Below are 15279 nucleotides of genomic sequence, written 5' to 3'. Positions count from 1 at the left end.
TGTGTGTGTGTGTGTGTGTGTGTGTGTGTGTGTGTGTGTGTGTGTAGGGCAGAGGAGGACTCCTGGTATATCCCTATATTATGATCCACCTTATTATTTGAGCCCCCTAGCTTTTCTGTGAGCACCGAGGAGTTGACTCGGGTTGTATAACAAACACTACTAACTGACCCATCTTCCCAGACTCCTAAGCTCATTACTTAATCAGGGACCTTTATCAGCAAATGGTTAAGAGCCATATTTACCAATATTCTTAAAATTCCAGTTCCATGAGACATGGCCAATACTGCATTTTAAAACAAACACTAGCCATATTCTTCAGTGCAGAATTATCTCTGGACAAGTAAAAACGATACTATTTGTATACTGTCACTGATGCTCTCTAAGCACACCCAAGCCCTCTAGAAAATTACTCTGAAGAACACAGAGATCCAGGTGCCTCCCACTGGCTTAGTTCGCACTTCATGAAGACAAGAAGACCAGAGCAAATGAAGTGATTCACTACTCCCTTCTCTCTTTTCTGCTCAAAGCAATCCCCACCTCTCTTTCTATGTAAAGTCTCAGTATATACGGATTATTTGCCACAGAAGAAAGAACATGTCTAGTGCACTTAAACTGCTGCACCCTGACTTGTCCCCTTTATCTGAGGAAGAAGAGCTAGTCTTCATATTTACCACAGGCTTCAAGCCTCAACAGGGCATCACTTACCAAGCACTTCCCACTAGCCAGGTACAGTGAGAGATGCTATGGAGACTGTTTTGTTTAATTACTTTACTAATTAGAGATAGGATTTTGCTATGTAGCACAGGCTGGCCTGAGACGGGCAATCCTCCTGTCTCTACCTCCCTAAATGCTGGCATTACAGAAATGGACCATAGTGCCCAGTTCAAGGATACATTTTTTAAAAGAAAACCATTATGACCCTAACATATGCTATTATAATAATAGCTGACCTCTATTGATTACTCATTCTACACTCTATATACTCTTTGTGAATTACTTCATTCCCTATATCTACACTATGAAGATGGTGCTGCCATCATCCCACCTTTGAAGATAAAAGCTTCGGAGAGTTAGAAATTTATCCAAGGCCAGCACACGTTGAAGCTTGTAGTCCAAAGGCAATCTGTGAATTCTTAAGGACTCTCATGTCCTTAAGAATATATTCTAACAGTATTTTATCTAGCTGCACCCAAATTACTCCCAATTCTTTCTGTATCTCTTCTCTACCCATTGAAATCTGGCAAGCATTCCAGAAGAATTTCCTGTAATAAGAAAATGTTGTGTCCCGAGTTGTCCAGAGGTTTTATTTGACTCTTTAGAGTTTAATGTATGAGTAACAGACTGAAAATCATAACAACTGTATTTCATTACGTTTGAATGATCACATTTGACTGATGGGTACTATACAGGATAAGACAGACGTAGATAATGTTAATTCTGATTTCTGTGTGAAGACATGACTCAGGTGAATCAGTCAATCCTCAGTAACAAAAAAGAATGACCAAAGAATCTTTAAACTAGAAGCACCCCACCCCCAACCATGGGAGCACAACTCCCTATTCTGTTCAGCCTTTCACTGTAGTGACAAGTTGTAATTAGTATGTGATCCATCATGTAATCCCAGGAGAGCTAATGAAGACAGTGACATCATTTGCCATTGCTTTGGAAAAGCTCAGGATCATTCACTCCATCGGCAAGACACCACTTTAAACACATACTCAGTTATACTTTTGCCTAAGAGAAAAGAAATCAGGGCTTATTTTATTTCTGGACAGAACCTTGGGTTCACAGGCACAAAAGAGTGCTGATGGAGTTAAAGGCTGAGAAATAGTACTTGCAGCTCAGTGAATAGTTCCTGCAGAGCCTGCACTCAAGGCTGATGCACTTCGTTAAGCAAATAGCAAAGCTCTTGTCCTGAGTGATTTCAAGATGTTTTTCATAACAGCACTATGTATGTCTTCCTTCCCGGAACTAGGTCATTCTGAATTGGAGCTTGAGATTCATCGCCATTCTCAGAACACTCTCAGAACATTCTCAGAACATGTGCCTCTCGGCCCACTCAACAATACAGCTCAGACACTGTTCCACCCTGACCTCCTAGGTGATACCCGTCTCCCTGCAAAAAGCTTAGCTACCTTATCATCGAAACTTGGACTTGACATGATTTTTCCTTTCTTTAAAAATTTTTATTTTACTTTTTGAAACAGGGTGTCATATAGCCTAGGTTAGTAGTTGAGGTTGGCCTTGAACTCCTTATCTTCCTAACTCTGCCTCCCAAGAGCTGGGATTACAGGGCTATGTCACCTTTCAGTGTGTGTGTGTTTTCTCAGATTTATTTTTTATTCATCTTAGATTTCAAAATCATAAAAGCACTTATCAAAGAATTGTGAGAACGTCACCATTTTTCTGGGGACTTCAAGCCCTGTTCTTCTTCTGATACAAATAGAATCATGTCTTTATATTTTAGGAGACCATTTAGCTAAAGGCTAGATCATTTACCAAAAGGTGTCTAAAGAACACGGAAAGAAGTCTCTCCTACTCAAAGCATAAATATGTAAACCTGATGTCAGAATTTACAGGTGGTCAGTGCAAAACCAGGAAGTAATTCCATATTTGCATGGCCATGTAACATCACCTGCTGCTGAAATCTCAAAGTCACGACTGTTCAGTGTTTTGCCCCACCCTCCAGAGACTGGCAGTACCAAGAAACAGCAGCAACCTGGGAGGCCTCTGTGTACTGTGTGTTGATGGCTTGGACCATACCAGTCATGCACACACACACATTTTTTTTTTCTTCCCGTATTTAAGAGTGATCTCCACGATCAGATCTTCCAAGTCATCCTGCAGTGATAGCATCCAATACCGGTTGGAAGCTCACAGGCACAGGCCCCTGAGCTCATGGAAAAACCTTCCCACTGAGCTGCTCTCCAACCTCAGCCAAAAGCTGCCTGGACTGCTCAACTGCTACATTGCATTGCCTGGGCTATAACGATTACAGTTCGTCAGCTTATTGAATGTTGTATCGGGGACAGGAGAGGGGGAAGGTGGGCCCCTTTGCCAAAGGCAATTGTTTTTTTTTTTTCTTTGCCGGAAAAGACAGAGGATGAATTTATGGTCCTAGAGCTGGAAGGGAAAGAAAGGGGACTTTAAGACTCCATTCCAGCTGTGCCCATAAGCGCTAACTTCCCTTCGAGATCCAACCAGTAGCCAGCTAGAAGGGATGAGATTAGGGGCCAGGTAAGCAGACCGTTCCCGGTTCACAGACAGCCTGACCGTCGCCCCGGGGCAGCGTCACAAAGGGCCGGGGCCTGCGGAGGCCGCGCGCGCAGCTCTCTGGGGCGGAGCCTCTGGGCCCAGGGTTGGGGGCCGGAGCCACCACCGGGCTTCCAGCCTGCGGCTCCGAGGTCGCACCGGGGAGGCAAGATGCCGCAGCTGCAGCCCGAACCGCTAAGGCGGGCCGCTGAGCTCCCGAGTCCCTGCCGCAGCAGACGAGCGCAGCGCACGCCCCAGCTCGGGCGGAGCTAGAGGCGGGCGCCGGGCGGGCGTCGCGCCACCGCAGCTCCCCGCCTTCCGCCCCGTGCGCGCCCGGTGCCCTGACCGTGGGTGCCGCTGCAGGCACCTGGGCGAGGCCTCGAGCATCCCGGCGGCGGCTGCTCGGGCCAGATCGGCACTCCGGAACCTCTCAGGAGCGCACCCCGCGGCTCCTGCAGCCTGCCTTGGCTCCTCCTCGCCGGGCGATCCTCTCCCCCACCCGCCTCCGTCCTCTCCCTCCTCCCATCCCGGAGGATGCGCTCCCCAGCGCCAAGCGGCAGAGGCCATGGCTCCCAGAAATGCGAGCGCCTGAGCCACTTCGCCCCGACCTGCGGAGCCCGCGCCCCCGCCCAGTAGGTAGGTGACCGAGGCGGGGCCAGGCCGTGGAGGCTACCGGCTGCTGATGCTGCGGCCAGGAAGAACCGGAGCCGCGGCCAGCAGCAGCCAAACTTGCCTCTCCCCGGGGCTGCCAGCGCTCGGAGGTGTGCTAATGGCGCTGGGCGCAGCCCCCGGGGGACCCGAAACGCTCTGCTTGGAACGTTCGAGGCCGAGCCCGGGCGCAGGGGCGCTGGACCCTCCTGGCCAACGATCTGGGGCCCCTCGATTGGGGGCTGGGGGAGCTCAGAAGAATAGGTTGGCGCGGGGCTTCTTTGCGAGGAGGAGACTGTTGCTTTTTTCACGAGCTCAAGTAGACCGTGTCTTTGCATTTTTAAAAAGCAGGATCAGCAAAAGCGTTCTTCCTGTCCCTTTTGCTAAAATGTAGACGACCACGGTTGTTGTTTTAGAGGCATTTAGGAGTGGTTGTGGATTTTTGTGTAATTTACAGCTAGCCGAGTAATATATAAAGTCAAAGATAAAAACACTTTAACATTTTGGGTGCCAGTTTAAGGAAAGTCTTTCTAGAAATAAGATTACCTAGGTGATGGATGAGGCTGGCGTGTTCTCTTAGGATAAAGCTGGAGGGAGCCGATGGGTTTGAGAGCTGCAAGTTTGATACAGGTGTCGGGAGTTGAGACTATGAAAGATGCGCCTGTTAGCCGGCAGAGGCAGCCTTGTCTCTAGCCCCACTTCCAACTCTGAGCTGACCCTTACCTTTCTGAGAGTTGAGTCTTTTTTTCCCTCTTCTTGAAGTAAAATTCATACATTGGGGCTTTTTAGTAAAATTGTTTCCTCTCAGGCTGCCGTTTTGGATTTTGCGTTAAGCAATAAGGTTTAGAATTTTGAAAAAAAAATGGACCATTGTAAGCTCCAATTTTGTAAGTGCTATTTCAAATTAGCGATTTTGGCAAACTGAATCAATATAACTACTAAGAGGACAGAATCACCATCATTACCAGTTCCTCCTCCCCCTCCTCTTCCCATGCTGTAATTTGTTAGTATTGAATGCCCTATAGCTGTTTATTGGTTATTTGTTGAATGAATGAAATTGTATTTCAAGGTATATGTTGTATATAACCCAACCATTTAAAATTATAGTGTATGTTTGTTGTTATTGCTAGTGCTATTAACTGTATTTTTAAAAATCGCTTCTTTCTATAAACAGGCGAACTTGGCTATTTTTCATTGACATTTCTGTCGTCAGCAGCAAGGAAGGTAGTTGTCTGTTTAGGTGCACTTCGTGCCCACTTATAGCGATTGATACCGTTTCAATTTCACTTTCGAAAACAATTTAGAAGGCAGAATTTATGTTTAAAGAAAATTCTTAAGTTATTTCAGAAGGAACAGTGATCTGGTTAATAAGTGACAGGTAACCTGTTTTAAAGTTGAGCTGTGGCTTATTATATATGTGTGGTTAAAGCTAAAGATAAAAACAGAACATTTAAAAATGTCTATAGTTCCAAAGTGACCTCACACATATCGTATAGATACAGATTTATTTATTTATTTATTTATTTATTTATTTATTTATTTTTGATGCTAGGGACCAGATCCTGTTTGAGCAGCATGCTAAGCCTTAGAAACAACATTTTAGCTATTTTCCTTTATAAACTGAGGTTTTTGGATGATCCAGTACCTTTTCTGCCTAAAAATGTTTAGGAGAAAAAGAGAAACAAAACAAAAACCATACATACATACAAAAATCCACAGAAAAGTCCAAACTCGATGCAAAGACAACTGTTTGCTTTCCATTTACGTTGTGAAGGTTTGTGTTTTAACATTTGTTTTCCTGTCACATAATGTAATAAGTCATCATTAGCTTATTGTCACTCTCTCCTTAGCACATGTGTTTATCAGGGAACACCTCATTTTCTTCCCTTCCTCCCTCCCCCAATGTTCATGCATCTTCTTCTTCACTACCCAGAATATTACCCACAATCCTTATTTTCACACACTCTGGTAAATCATAATATAGTACTATTTCTTCTCTAATCTAGTTGGATTGTTTCAGATGAGTGAAGAAAAACTTGTAGGTAAAAGGTAGGAAGACTGGAGGATATTGTGGGAAGAGAAGGTGTGATTAAACCAATTTGTTATAATACATGAAAACAAAGCAGGTTGCCATGCCCAATAACGATAAGGGCATTTTTAGAATCTTACTTATCATTAAGGGTATTGAGTAATTCATTGGTGTTGTTTTTATATATGTGTGGGTCTTGCCTGCAGATGAGTCTGTGCACCATGTGCATGCAGTGCCTGTGAAGGGCAGAAGAGGGCATCAGATCTCCTGGGACTGGAGTTCTAAACTGTGGTGAGGCAGTATGTAAGAGTTTGGGATTAAACACAGGTTCTCTGCCAGCGTCTTGACAACTGAGCTATAGTTCCCCCATCCCCACCACCAACTCCTACAAACATTTTACTTTTAACTTCTGGACAGTTACTTGTTTGTTTAACATGTAGAAATTGAGAACTGTAGCAATGTTCTATGACTTGTGTGTTCTGAAATTAGTCAACCAAATGAGAGCTTTTTCCTCGTTATAGAAGGAGGCAGCTTCTAATTAAAAAAAAAAAAAAAAGTCTGCTGTGTCCTGAATGGAAGTGTAGCATCTTTAGGATGTGATGACTCATATGTTGAGTCTTGCCTCCAGAGCCAGCTACAGCCCTGCCTCCTCATGTACCACAGTAGTGCTATGCTAAGCCTGTATTTCTGCATCTAGTCTTTCTGCATTTTCCTCCTGGTGTCTGTCATTTTAGAAACTGTTCTTTGTTAAATGTGTGTTTTCTAACTCTCACCGCCTAATATTCTGTTTAAATTAAACAGAATCCTCAACTCACGCATAACTAGAATCAAGATTATTAGTATTATGGGGAAAACACACGGAAGTAAATTTGGATAATCTTCCTTTTCGAATACAGGGAGTCCATGGTTGAAGGAAAAAGTTGTCCTCCTCACTGGGTACACAAAATGGATTTGTTTCTGCACACACAAGAGAATATGGGTTGTCTATAAATTTGATACGATTAATTGATAAGAACGGTTTCTAGAGGTTCAGTTGAACAAAGGCCTTGACATCTACCTGTCTTCCTCTTATTTAGACCAGAGAGAGTCTAGCTAGAGCTTTCCAAACTGTGCGGCGTCTTGGTTTCCTTGTTCGGCATTCTTGGCTGCTTGACATCTCCTCCATTGTTTGCACTGGAAATGATTTACGTAGTAGACTGTGGAAAAGAAACTACTGCTAGATCACTTTATAGAGGGACCAAGGGAAGAGTTCTTACAACAGCTCCTGATTAAAGTCCATGCAGAGCATTCCATTGAGCTCTGGGTGCCAAAGCCATCCATCCCCTAAACAATCAATATGTATTATTGCCATTATGCAAATAGAGAACCAGATGTTCCTCTTTCTGTCTTGGTGACTAGTTCGAGGCAGATTTGCAACTTAAATTCTAATGACAATGTGAAAAAACATATGATTAGTATTATTAGTCTTCTAACTTTCCCTCTTTTTCCTGTTAGCTTCTGTTTTACCCTGTTTCTCTTGATTCTGATTCTCATCTAATTATATTTCTTGTATTTTATTGAATGGCATTATTTTAGATGACTCATTCTTAATGGAACAAGAAGAGAAATATAAAACACGAAACCGAATAAATGAAAGAATTGCAGTTGACGCCCAAACACCTGGTGTTTCTAATGAACACTTTTCAAATTGGCTATATTAAGTGAGTTTTTCACAAATATTAAAATTTTGATATATTGGAGCTTGTGTATGGAGAGGTACTGGCTGGTTTTGTGTGTCAGCTTGACATAAGCTAGAATCATCAGAGAGGAAGGAGCCTCAGCTTAGGAAATGCCGCCATGAGATCTAGCTGTAAGGCAATTAGTGATCAAGGAGAGAGGGCCCCTTGTGGGTGGTGCCATCCCTGGGCTGATAGTCTTAGGTTCTATGAAAAAGCAAACTGAGCAAGCCAGGGAAAGCAAGCCAGTAAGTAACATCACTCCTTGGCCTCTGCATCAGCTCCTGCTTCCTGACCTGCTTGAGTTCCAGTCCTGACTTCCTTTGGTGATGAACAGCAATGTGGAAGTGTAAGCTAAATAAACCCTTTCCTCCCCAACTTGCTTCTTGGTCATGATGTTTGTGCAGGAATAGAAACCCTAAGACACCACCCAACCACCACCTAATGCATGTCCTTATCATGTTTAGTAATCATGGCTTAATTAATAACTCCTCATCAAGTATTGTATTGATACTCTTTAAAAATAACTTTTGTATTCATCGTGATCGCTCCATGTTTTGTCTCCAAAGGGAGGCTTTTCTCTAGGATTGCTATGAAAAGGCGCTAATGTTCCAAAGAGAGTGTCATGAAATTTAGAGCTTTAAAAAGAAGAAAGGGACCCTTTGGAAGTCGAACGTATTCAACATTGCCCACAATAGACGGCATGGACTATCCAGAAAAAAGCCCATCATAAAACTTAACTTATGTGAGTGTGTGAGTGAGACATTTTAAACAGTAACCTAGAGGGTATGCCAGGCACTCAGTTTATTACAAAATGCCCTGACTGGGGTGATGGCTTTCGTGACTTATTAACAGTGTTTAGCCCTGTTTGTGTGAAATTTCTGGCTGGTAGATTATTATCACAAGCAAATTCTTGTGCTCGGTGTGGCACAGGAAGAATGCAGAAGAATTCTGCAGTTTGTGCTCATTCCAAGTCTCCTTGTTAACCTCTGTAATTCTGACCTCATGTTGCAAACATCAGATTTACAGATTTGTTTTTCCAAACTTGTTAATAGAAGGTACCAAGAGTGCTCCAAGGGCCTGAGACAAATACTCTTGAGCCTGAATGGATGTAGCGTCTACTTCATGGTGAATCCACAGTTCAGGCTATTACTCTCTCTGTTGGAGAACCTGCTCAGTTCTGTGTTGTTAGGGATTTCCACCTGAGCTGTGATGATTTCCCCAAGGAGTGCCCATCTATTAAGTCGCACTGAAACATAGCTAGCAACATGCTTTGATATTTCGAGTCACATTGCAAATTTCAATTTAAAATGTCTTAACTTTAAAAAAACATATAGTTGGGAAGAAAAATGAAAAATTTACAGATTGGAATTTAAAATAGCTAAGATGTGAGCAAACATTGACTTTATTGCATCAAAGGATTGAGTTTATTTGTAATCAGATTATAAAAGTCAGAAACAGTGCTGACAAAGGAAACATTGTTTCATATTACACAGAAGGCAAGAGAGTGTGTTGCTATCCATTAGGTTGAAGACAGTTGAGTCTTAGAATTTCTCAGGGCCAGTGATTCTCTTGTGAGTGCACAGGATGGTGATAATGGGGCCGGTGGCATGCTCAATGAGGTAAGAGCGGCTGCTACAGCAAGTGACATAAAGGTCATCCTCCTGTTGGTTACCGCCCTTGTGAACTGAGGCAGGTTAGTTTCTCAGTTATCTGTCAGATGAAGATAATAATAGTATCTAGCCTCCTATGTCACTTAGAACATTAGATCATTTATATAAAGTATCGGGAAGGCTGCCTGGTGCACAGTAAGCAATTCTGTTAGCTGTTATCGTATTATGAAAAGCTGAGAAAAATCCAACAGTGAAAACCTTTTTTTCAAAAATGACAGTGCATATATACTTACTCATCAAAATCATGGTTGTGGGAGATCATCATAATAATTGAATCAAGTATCAGATTGTGTGTGTTCAGTGGTGAGCCCAGTTTCTTTGGGAGGCATGGGTAGGGACAGTAGAGGTATCAAGAGAAGAGACCCTAATTTGATTTTACGGTATAGCAGCCCAAAACAGGATAAAATATTAAAGTGGGGTTTTTTTTCTATTTGATCAGAGCATAAGTGATTTATATTTTTCCCACATTTTATTTGTTGTTTGTGTTTTGCAATAATGATTATCAAATACTACAAAACATATATCATAGAACTTCTGTATCCTTGCCTTGTCTTTACAGATTGTATATTCAGTTGGGCATGTTTTAGTTTCTCTTCTTTTCATAGCTACTGTAATTTCACTTCCTCAGGATCTTCACCCACACACAATCTGCTGGGATTTTCTTGTACTTAACTTGCTTGGTTTGTGTATAGACCTGTCCTAAGGTTGTGGGGTGTGTGTGTGTGTATGTGTGTGTATGCATATGCATGGACGCACACCTCTGTCTGTCTCTGCTTGTGTTGCTGTTCTAGAGATGAAACACAAAACCTCAAGTGTTCTACCAGTGAGCTCAATGGCTGACCTCTCTGGAAAAATAGAACAAGTGAACAGATTTTTGTGATCAGTCATCTGCATTAGGCTGGTATTTCACAAACACCACCTAGGCTACCCATTCTAAGGGAACGAAGTGCTGGAACGCTTTATTCCCTAATTGTCCTAATTGTCCTTACAGTAAGCGTACAGGGATTACCTCTCCTGCATTACTCTGTGGCTTTCAGGTTTGTTTTAGCACAGCATTACTCACAGACACACAGAGCACAAGAACTACTCTGCTCTGTGGCTGATGTTTTTGAGAGTGACTGATGAGTTTTGGGTTCATTCATCTGCTTTGTACATGCTTCTCATTTTCAAGATTAGAATATTCTGTCTTTTGGTTCTCTTAGTCTTAGGTTAATGGCTTGAAAATTTGATCTAGATTTTCCTTTCACAGATCTAAAACCAGAACTGTTCAGTGCCAGAGGATAGCCTAGTTGGCAGTGTACTTACTATAGTGGTCCAGTAATTACTAACGAATCCTAGTTGTTATCTATAAAACATTGCTTGTTTGATGTGCTTTCATGAACCTGTCACAGGACATATTTAAGGTTTATACATTTATTAGAGGTTTGTAGATCTCATATTTTCTGGAAAGGATGAAAATCCCAGGAAGTGTTTTATATAACTGCTCATATAATCTCTACCAGTGGTTCTAAACTGGGGCTCACATACCTTATCAGCTGCGGGAAGAAACATTTAGAATGGCTTTATCATCTTTGATTTCTGGTTTATATATCATATAAGGTATATATAGTGAACAAGACATGGGTTTTGCTGTCATTTGCTGAAAACAGGTTTTTAAACTCAGATACTTCTGCTGATGTGGGATATGCTTAAGTACAGATCTGAATAGATCTAGACAGACACTAGTCTATTAACTATGGTTGGTTTCTGTTGTTTGACAATGTCAGAATCTATTTGAGGCTGGAGAGTTGGCTCAGTGGTTAAAAGTCCTTGCTGTTCTTACAGAGCACCTACACTGGGTTCCTAGCAGCCATGTCAGACTTCTCACGACCACTTGTAACTACAGTTCCAAGTGATCACACTGTATACTGGCCTGAGGTGCCTGTCTCGAGAGTACATACCTTCCCCCCCCCTCAATTTTAGGTAATTAAAAATTTTTTAAAATTCTGTGTCCAGTTCCAGCTAGAAGTTGTGATGCATGCCCTGTATATCTTAGTTTTCCATTGGTTTGAAGGGATACCACAACCAAAACAATGTATAAAAGAGTTTATTAGGGCTTATTATCATCACGGTGGCGAGCACGGTAGCAGGCATGGTGCTGGAGCAGTAGCCGAGAGCTCACAACCTGATCCACAGGCAGGAGCTCACCAGGGAGAACGAAGTGGGGATTGCATTTACTTTTTGAAACCTCAAAGCCCACCTCCAGTGACACATCTCCTCCACTGGGGCCCCATCCCTAATCCTTCCCAAACAGTTTGATCAAGTGGGACCAAGCCTTCATATATGTGAACCTCTAGGGGCCATTATCATGCATACCACCCTAGTGTGTAAACCTGTCTTATACTGCACGGCACGAAAACAGTCCGTGCCTGTTCAGGATTCACAGTCTGGTTGAAAAGAGTGTAGAAGAAGGAAGTAGAAAATGCCACATCATGCAAGGGTGCACTAGGAAACGGGCAGTGTGATTTTGTTCATTGAAAATTGCTAAGGTATGATGTGTGGGGCATAATACACAGTCACGTATTCTAAGACTACATTAAACTCTTATGTTGAAATGGTTTCTTAATAATCAGGTGAGTTTTTATGCACTTATCTTCTGATTACTTGTGTTGACTGGATGAATGCCTCTTGTTACTCAGTGTAGGATTTGCCAGTTCCCTAAATGGCATTCTTCTGTTTTCTTTAAATGATGAGAGACAGCACTGTAGTAGTCTTGATGGGAAAGTAAAGTTTTGCAACAACCTGCCTTTGGAATAGTGATGATATAGAAAAGTCATTTAAAATCAGCATATTTTCATGTTAGGTTTGTAGTGACAATGTACTACAAACAGGGTGGCTTAAAACAACAAATATAGAGGCTGGAGAGATGACTCAGTGGGTTAAGGGCTCTTGTTGCTCTTGCAAGTTCAAATCCCAACACCCAGATCAAGGCTCAAAACTGTAACTCCAATTCTAGGAGATCTGACAGCCTCTTCCGACCTGTGGGAACACAGAGAACATGGTGCACAGGCATACATGTAGGCAAAGTACTGAGTATAAATAAAATACAGTATCTACAAAACACAGAAATGTATTTACTCCCAGTTCTGAAGGCATATGTCCTCCAATCTGTCTATCAGCGAGGACACATCCCCTGTGACACTTGCAGAGAAATCTCTCTTTGCTGCTTCTGCTTCTGGTCACTTGCTGGTGGCCCATGCCCTTCCTTAGCTTGCAGCCATATTACTCTAAGCTCTGCCCTGTCTTTACCTAGCATTCTCTCCCTGTGATTTAATGCATGGTCATTTATAAAGATCAGAGCTCCACACACTGAAGAGTGACCTAATCTTAACTAATTGCATTTTTAGTGGCCTACTTTCCAAATTAAAGCCCTGTCTGAGGGATTGAAGATTGGGATTTCAGTCTGTGGGTTTGTGGTGATTATGTTCTACTGATAACATTGAGGAATATAAAAGTTGTTGGGCAAATATACCAAGACTACACAAGGTATCAACTGCTGTCTTCTCAGTGAATATTCAGTAGCTATGTAAATTGGGTGTGTCGGACAACTGGAAGAAAAGAATGGCCCTTGGATGTTTGTGTTATTTGGCTACTTCTCTTTGTGAGTTCTAATATCTCAGGGATGGCTGGAAATCTATATAAACACAGTAACATTTTGTGTGATTTTTGGTCTTTCTGATGAAACTCCATATGTGGGTCAGGATGTTCCTGAAGGCATTCTGGGCTTTGGGTTTTGAAACTGCCTCACAACAGCTTCCAAACCTCAATGGCTTTAGATCGACAAGTATTTATGTCACAATGATCAGCCTGCAGGTTGACTGCGGTTTGGCTGATCTCTGCTGAGCTTGGCAGAGCTGAGGACCAGGTCTGTTCTTCATGTCCTAAAGCTGAAGAAGGAACAGCAGCCACCCAAAGTTGCTTCATTAGGTAGAGAGCAGCGACTCACCAGACTTGGTGCTCTGGGTCAGAATAAGTATCTTTATTAGTGCTCACAGTTTGTTCTGCCAGTCAGATATCACATGATAAATTTGGTGAGTATTGTCAGTGTGGCAAAATCTACACCTGCCTGGGAAGGAAATCTCATTGGGGGACTAGGTTGGCCTGTGGGTTAATTGAGTTAGGAAGATACACCCTGAATGTGGGAAGCACCATTTTAAGTGTTGGGCGCTGGACTGAATGAAAGGGAGGAACAGTCTCTGCTCATGACCATGGATGCAATATGGCCAGCTGCCTCCAGACACTGGTGTCTTGGAAATGGACCGGAGCCCAGAACTATGAGCCCAAACAAACTGCTCCTCCCTTAAGTTTCTTGTGTCAGAATATCTTATCAAAACAGAGAGAGAGAGAGAGAGAGAGAGAGAGAGAGAGAGAGAGAGAGAGAGAGAGAGAGAGAGAGAACACAAACCCTGTACTAGTGTAAAAAACAAGCATTGCGTAGCAAGCATGACGGATTGGGAGGTACATAACTGAATGATCCAGTCTACCACAGATAATTTTATACAGGATTCTACAGAGACCTTTCTGTGGAGTAACTTTGCAAGGAATAAACCTTTTTTAAAAAGGTATTCACCAAATGCTTGTTTCGTGACCCAGATTTTTGAAAATTATAGCTAAATTTGTTTTTCTCCCACATCAGAGTACTTCATAATGCTGGTTCAGTTTCAAACTGTGCTTATTTCAAACTGTAGTTCTCCTCCTACAGCTAACTGCTTGTTGGGCTGTTCCTTGCTTACTTTCGCCAGGATCTTCTTGCTTGATTCAGCCTAGGCATATGTAGAACACACTCTTTATCCTACCCTGGGCTTCAAAAAGAGGTCATTTTCCTGCCTTTGCTATAGATGCTCTGTGTGTTAGGCTTTGTTTTATGGAACAACATGCTGAGCTCACCCCAACTTACACTTTGCCATCTAGAGCAGGCCAACACCTCATCACCCAAAGTGCACAAGGCAGGCTGTGTGAGCTCTGCTGCTTCCTGGGGAGTGTGCTATCTTCATACAGGAAGGAGACGTATGCAGTGTGCATAGCACTCCAAACAAACACTCGTGAACAAACGACTGTTGTCATGAGTAGTAATTGGTTTTCCTCTGGGACCATGATCTATATAGTCTCAGCTTCTGTCACGAAAGCAGCATTGGGTGTAGGTTCCATCTTGTGCAGTGAACCTTAAATCAGATACTGGTTGGTTACTCCCACAAACTCTGTGCCACTATTACACCAACCAGCCTGTCTTGTAGTCAGGTCATTCTTTTAGAGCAAAGGGCTTGTTGGTGTTTGCCCTTCTCCTTTGGTTTGTATTGAGTACCTTCTAGTAGCCTGAATACTAATCCGTAGAGTGAAGACACCAGCTCTGTGTAGACACCAGCTTGACTACTTCTTGTTCAGTAGAGTGAAGGCTCTGTGTAGACACCAGCTTGACTTCTTGTTTAGTAATTGTCTAGTTGTCTTCTGCTCTAGGCCTTTACTGTCTCACTAGGCCAACCCAAGAGAGCCACCTGGGTGGTTTGGGAAGATCCCATGGGAGCCTTTTGGACATGAACTTGGTAGATGTAACCTACTTCCAGTACTGGCAGCTTTATTTAATAGCCAGTTTGGGGTCAATTTTATTTAGATTCCTTTCATATATGTATACATTTAATGAAGCTTCTACTGTATTAGGTTTCCATATGGTTCCTCAGATAACCCTAATTTCTATCTCTTTCTCCCTGCATTCCCTCCCGTCCTCCCTTCTTCCTTGTTTGATCTTTTCATTCTAATATGCTCACCCCCCCCATTTATAACTATTCTATTTCTCCTTCCTATGGAGTTCTCTCCCTCCCTCCTAATCTCTTACTACCTCTCATGTTATAGTAACTTGTTTCTCAATGACTTAACAGTTAACATCCACACAAAGAGAATACTGTAACCATGGGCTTTTCCACCCTTA

At 42.5% G+C, this 15279-nt stretch overlaps 1 protein-coding gene across 2 annotated transcripts in view; it reads left to right on the top strand.

Annotated features, from left to right (window-relative positions):
* The first annotated feature begins 3381 nt into the window (after positions 1–3381).
* Ncoa7 (nuclear receptor coactivator 7) overlaps positions 3382–15279 on the top strand; it is a 138286-nt gene continuing 126388 nt past the window's right edge. For both annotated transcript variants that reach the window (XM_028766428.1, XM_028766427.1), the window contains exon 1: positions 3382–3888. The gene's annotated coding sequence lies outside the window, so the exon portion shown is untranslated. The remainder of the gene's footprint in view (positions 3889–15279) is intronic.

This window comes from Grammomys surdaster, unplaced genomic scaffold (genome assembly GCF_004785775.1).
Source record: "Grammomys surdaster isolate TR1022 unplaced genomic scaffold, NIH_TR_1.0 168, whole genome shotgun sequence".
Classification (NCBI taxonomy): Eukaryota; Metazoa; Chordata; class Mammalia; order Rodentia; family Muridae; genus Grammomys; species Grammomys surdaster.
The sequence above is the reverse complement of the archived record's forward strand: the minus strand, read 5'-3'. Positions and strand labels throughout refer to the sequence as shown.